Below are 6,635 nucleotides of genomic sequence, written 5' to 3' on the forward strand. Positions count from 1 at the left end.
ATATTCGATGGACACATAAATAATAAATTGGTCCAATTGTACTTACGAGCATCTGTGATATGATTAAACTGGTCAATTATATATGATATAGTTGACGTGATGTATGAGATACATTAATTGGAAGAAAATGATATAAATATGATTTATATCTAGTAGAGGAGAAAAGAACTATAGTTTATATGTTGCATATGATGTGAATTTAAACTATAGGTTATAAATATGATATGATTATATTTATTTTAATTAAACAATTATGAGATAATTGTTGGTGTTTTATCTCCATAACCGTATGAGATAGCGGGAGGTTGCATTCAGTTTTTGCAACTGAAGGATAAAATAAATCATTTTTCAAAGAGATTGGATAATCGCTTCACGATTAGTACACTGTTCATCGTCTAACTAACGAGAGTATACACGATAGCTCAAGTTTTCTTAAATGATCATGTACACCCACAAATTATCTAAACAATCATATAGCTTTTTCTAAACGATCACGTGCGAGAGCGAGATTTCCTAAACGATCAGTCCCCCTTTTACTAAACAATCGTGCACCCTTTGCTAGACGATCAAGCACCCGTCTATACGATAGACACAAAATCTCTTTCACTTACTTGGTCGTTGTAAACTATCGTAGTTTCCTCCTCCCCTCTACCAAATCCAACAGAGCCCACACCTCTTGGATTTTCACTCCGAGAATACCGAAGTTACTGAGTGGTGGTGTCTTCCTTGCTGCCTGTTCATGTAGAAGACCATTCGGTGGTGAGCAATAGCGAGATTTGGTAGACGATAGCCTTGACGATCACTGCAACAGCGAGACTTGCTGGTTCTGATGAGAGGAGAGATCAAAGAAGAAAAGTTCTTTAAGAGGTATGTCTCTCGGTCTTTTTTTACTTAATTGTGTAAAGCATGCTATAATTTATTAGTAAATGCATAACTTGTATGTTTGTTTGTGAATGTGGTATTTCTGTCATAGTGAATTTGGAACGATCTTGCTTCCGCTCGTAGATCCTCTTTGATAAGAGTTCCTTCATAAAGTCCTAAGACACCTCAAAAGGTTAAGGTTATAGAATGAATTCTGATACATCAGTAGTCGGGAGCTTGATGTATGTCATGTTATGTACACGCCCCGACATATACTACGCAGTTGGAATTGTCAACAAATATCAGTTTAATCCTAGATATGATAATTGAAATGCCGTTAAAAATATCCTCAAGTATCTTCAGAGAAGGAGAGACTATATGCTCGTGTATGGTGCTAAGGATCTTATCCTTATAGGATACACTGATTCTAATTTTCAGACCGATGTGAATTCTAGGAAATCAACTTCAAAATCAATATTCAGTCTAAATGAAGAAGCTATAGTGTAGAGGAGTATTAAACAAAGTTTTATTGTTGACTCCACCATGGAAGCTGAGTATGTAGCTGCATGTGAAGTAACTAAAGAAGCAGTATGGCTCAGAAAGTTCTTTACCTATTTGGAAGTTGTTCCAAATATACATCTTCTTATCACCCTCTATTGTGACAACAGTGGAGCACTTACAAATTTCAAAGAACCTAGAAGTCATAAACAAGGAAAGCACATTGAACGCCAATACCATCTCATTAGAGAGAATGTACACCGAGGAGACATGATCGTCACGCAGACGGTCTCATAAGACAACTTAGTTGATCCATTACAAAGGTCCTCCCGGCTAAAGTATTCGAGGGTCACCTAGTGGGATTAGGACTATAAGATAGATAAATCTAGGACAAGTGAGAGAATTATCGGGTGTCTGATGCCCTAGTTTATTGTATTTATTCTCTCGTTATTCAACATTGAATCCACTGGAGTTTTTAGTCCAAGTGGGAGTTTGTTGGGTTATATGTACTAAAACTCGCAAATTGTTAATATTAAATATATTCTACTTGCAATAAATATGTTATTGAGGTTTATTAAATAAAACTGTTATTGAATATGTAAATTGCAATTGTAAAGACTAAATCCAATAAAGTAAGATCCATGGCTATTAACTCGTAAACATTCATCAACGCCATCCACAAACGCATTTAACAATTAAACGTAATGTAGAAAACCCACCACGACTGTGAAAGAAATTCAAAACAGAAGTGAAATTTGGAATATCAGAACAACCTGTCTCTGATACCAATTCAAGGAAATCGGACATGAGGATTTCCATGAGCAGTGAAATTATCGTTCCAAATTCCATTCGTAGTTAAACATACACAATTACAATCACGAAATGGAAACATACAAGCTATGCACAATACAAAATTACAGCATGCTTTTAATAAGATCAAGGGAAAAATTACACATATCTTTGAAGACTCATGTTCAAACACCCTCGATCTCGAACGCTCGTACAATCAGTAAGACAGAAATCACGAACACTCGAACACTACGACCACAACACGACACGATCACAACAACCACGAACTCAGCAAAAAACCTCCAAGAACCTCAAACTATGTCGAGTTAAGTACGACATCACTACAATGGCTACCTTGGAATTCTCGGTGTGAGAATCCAGACGTGTGGGCTCTGTGTGAACTTGGTTAGAGGAAGAGACCGGAGGAACAATCATATAAACAATTGAGCAAGTGGGAGATGACAAGGTCTATCGAGACGATGCCCAATCAATTAACAAAAGCTATGCAATCGTTTAGCAAAAGCTCCGCAATCGTTTAGCTATCGGTCAGCTGAGTGACTATCGTGTAGTGTCATTCCACGATTGTATAGTCTCTTCTTCAGCTATCGTTTAGTGAATCCTATTCACTTGATAGCCACCATGAGTCTTTTCCAAGAATGAAAAATCTCAATCATCAACTACTAAATTTAGGAAACATTTTTTCTTTTTATCTCACGGTTACCATGAAACCAATAATAACCTCCCACTCAATTGGTTACTAGAGAAAAAAAATAATGATCAAATAATTAATATTATTATAAATATACAAGATAACCAACTTATCATATTATATTTATAACCTATAGTTTTAATATTTCATCTCATTGAACATATAAACCATAGCGCCTTTTCTATTCCATGGTCCTTAATGTAAATCTCATTTACATTAATCCTAATGTATCTCATACACCACACCGATCATATCATATATAATCGAATTACTTCTTTTCAATTTGAACATTTAAAATCAACACCAAGAACTGATTATCAACTTGAATCCATTGAATAACTGTAGCTCGATGCTCCAATGTACGTGAATAACTGACTAAACTCTTTAGCCACGGGATCCACCATTCGTTGATTGTCAAACACTCCATTAATTATCGGCAGCTAAATTCTTCTTACTACAGATATATTATGTTTCCATATCAACCAATCAACAGACGATAACCCTTCACAGATCACTCGTAAGTATAGCTGGGCCAATAACCATTATACCTCTATAGTTTCATCTAACTCCTTAAGTACCATTGATCCCTCTAATGAACATAAGTCATAGTCTTACTATGATTGAGTCCTCTCCCCAAAGAGAAGTTGTGGCCACTATGTTCAAGCCTTGGAATCAACTCTTAAGGGAGCAATCTATCTACTTACTCCTACTTTAGGGAATGAGTGAATTCCATCTTGTGTAACTAAATTTTCAGCTCCCAAATCAGACAAGTCCCCACAAAGGTAGGCATATTGAGTTGGCAATCTAGCCACTCTCACCCATACTAATTAAAGAACCGCCCTCAAAGGCAAGAGTTCCCAAAACACTCAGGATTGAGGTCATGTCACCTATGGTCGTTTAGGTGAGATGTAAGTCTCCAGTATCAACGGCGTTATATACAAAGATAAATCATCTTGTGGTCCGGTCTTATACAAACTCTTTGTATAGGACACCTCCTCTCACATGTCTCCACATGAATGGTCAGAATCTACCATCTGTAGTAGTTCACAACACTTGCAAACCTCTACAAAGCGGGTCGTATCCGTAGTGTCACCAGGATCAGGTACACCTCCTTAATCTTTATACTACAGACCTATTTAGGTTATCACTTAAGGTATGATCCACTTGTATATCTCATATACATACTTAAGTTTACATACAATAACCATGAAGCTTTGTTTATTGGATATAAGTAAATGTCAGATAAAATAACTCTTATTTTATTCCTAACAATGTGTATAAATTACAAACTACAAAACTCCGGGAGAATTAGGATACCAATCCCAACAGTTGGTATTAGGTTTAAAGAGTTTAGCTAATTACAAACTAAATGACACGGTAGTTAGTGAATGTTAATTAATTTGGTTTAAAGAGTTTAGCTAATTAATCTCGAATCGTTGGAGCGCATGATCTGTAGGTCTATTAGGTCTTCTTACTTGCTCACAAACGGATTAAACCTTAGAATAGAGTGATGAGTTTAATTTGAAACGTTCAGATTCGAATTAAAGGAATTAGTAATTATATATGATATAATTAAACGTTTAATTATCAAATTAAACGAAATTGGAGAATTGATTAATGTTTAAATTCGATTTAAATATTAATTACATGAATAGAGATTCATGATTGTGGAATTTGTATTTTATTAATTTCATATTGGATATTAAATCATATAATTAATTAATTAAATTTTATTTAAAATTAATTATTTGAATTAATTTTATTTAAAATTAGAAATTTGAATTTTTGAAAAATGCAAATATTAAATTCAATTTTAATTTTATTTAATATTTTTGAAATTTTAATTAAAGAAAATTGAATTTAAAATTAAAAATTGAAAAACCCAAGCTAGTGGGTTTTTCCCACCTTATACTCACAATTCTACTTGATAATTGAAAGGTGGTGTCAAGTTTTTGTGCAATAAGATTGTATGACGAATGGGATAAAAACCAGTGTTATTCAACTAAGATTTCAGCCTTGCAAATGTTTTTTCCTGGTTTTTAGTTGAAAAATGTGCTCTTCATCACTTGAGCACAAAAACCACCAAAACCAGATTTTCTTCTCTCAAAATTCCCTTCAATTCAAGCTCATTTTGGATCCCACAATTCAATCTAAAGTCCTAGAGAATGGTAGGAAAGATCAAATGGTGGTTTATTACAAATTTTTGAGGAGACTGAAGCTGGATTTGAAGTTCTAAGTCTTCAAAGGTAAGTTTTTATGAAACCCTCCTTTTCTGATATGAACATGCTTGATTAGTTACTAAAATTGATGAATTAGAGTGATTAATGATCCTGAATTCTTTTGCTAATTGCTTGCTAACTCCAACAATACAATCATTTCACACATTCATAAATATACATAATGATAAAATCCCACCAAGAAACTGTAAAAATCATCTAAAAAATTGGAAAAATTTGGGCCAAAACCCGCGCTCTGATACCATTTGAAGAAACTAGTGAAAGTTTGTAGTGGAAGCGAGGATCGGTCCCAAATCTCAATTTTTACAGAACAAGCATATTTCACATAATAATACAGAAGATTATGCATTAATCAACAAATTACAACATGCTAAATGTGAAATTGAGAAAAGAGATAGGCAGAATACTAATCCTTGAAGATCCGATCTTCACGTATGATTCATCCTCTCCAAAAATGCAACGAACTTGAAATCCTAATTTGGTCACCACCATGAAAGCTTCATCTGTATTCTCAAGGATGAGAATTCAAGGAATTGTGGGCTCTTGGTATTTTAGAAGAGAGATAAATTGAGAGGAATGAGTATGTGAAAGCCTGAAAACTTTTCTTAGAGAAATTCTGCGTGTTTTGTGTATTTTTCTCTCAGAGCTTGTCTGTAAAAACTCAAGATGAAGAAGGAGGTTACAACTCCTCTGCACACCTTTCTAAACACACACGTACTAGAGAGAAAAAGGGGAGTTGTCACTCCCTCCCAAAATCAAAATTAAATAAATGAAAATTTATTTTAATAAACTATATATTTATATGATAACCACTTTATCATATAATATATATTAAACTTTATGTTATATCAAATATAACATATAACCTATAATTTAATACTGTATCAAATACAATATAACCTATATTTTCATTCTCTCATTAATTCATGTATTTAATATAAATCCCATTAATATTAAATTTAATTATATGAATCCAATTCACATAATTAATATTTGAATCATACTCAAATATTTATTTCCTCTCAAATAAACTTTATATTATAATGTATCAAATACATTATAGTAATTATATAATATATAATTAAATTAAATTAATTATATCACATATAATTAATCCCCTCAATTAATTTGAACAATTAAAATTAGTCCAAAATTGATTCTCATTTAATCCTTGTTGAGTTACAAAGGGGATTCATGAACCTGTAGCTTAAAGCTCCAATGGTCCTCGAATAGTTAATTAAACTCCTTTAATTAAATTATTCAACATCCATTAACTGTCGGGCACTGCACTAAAGACCGACAGTTGCATTCTTCGTACTACAACTATATTTCTATGTCCAATGGATACAATCAGTCAACAGTGCGATGACCCTTCACAAATTACTTGTAAGTACAACTAGGTTAAAATTACCATTTTGCCCTTATAGTTACATATAACTCCTTAAGTATTGTTGATCCATCTAATGAATAATAAGTCATAGTCTAACTATGACCGAACCCCTCTAAGGCCAAGAGATGGTGTGGCACCAATCAGACGAATC

Source organism: Benincasa hispida, chromosome 8, assembly GCF_009727055.1.
Source record: "Benincasa hispida cultivar B227 chromosome 8, ASM972705v1, whole genome shotgun sequence".
In the NCBI taxonomy this organism is placed as follows: domain Eukaryota; kingdom Viridiplantae; phylum Streptophyta; class Magnoliopsida; order Cucurbitales; family Cucurbitaceae; genus Benincasa; species Benincasa hispida.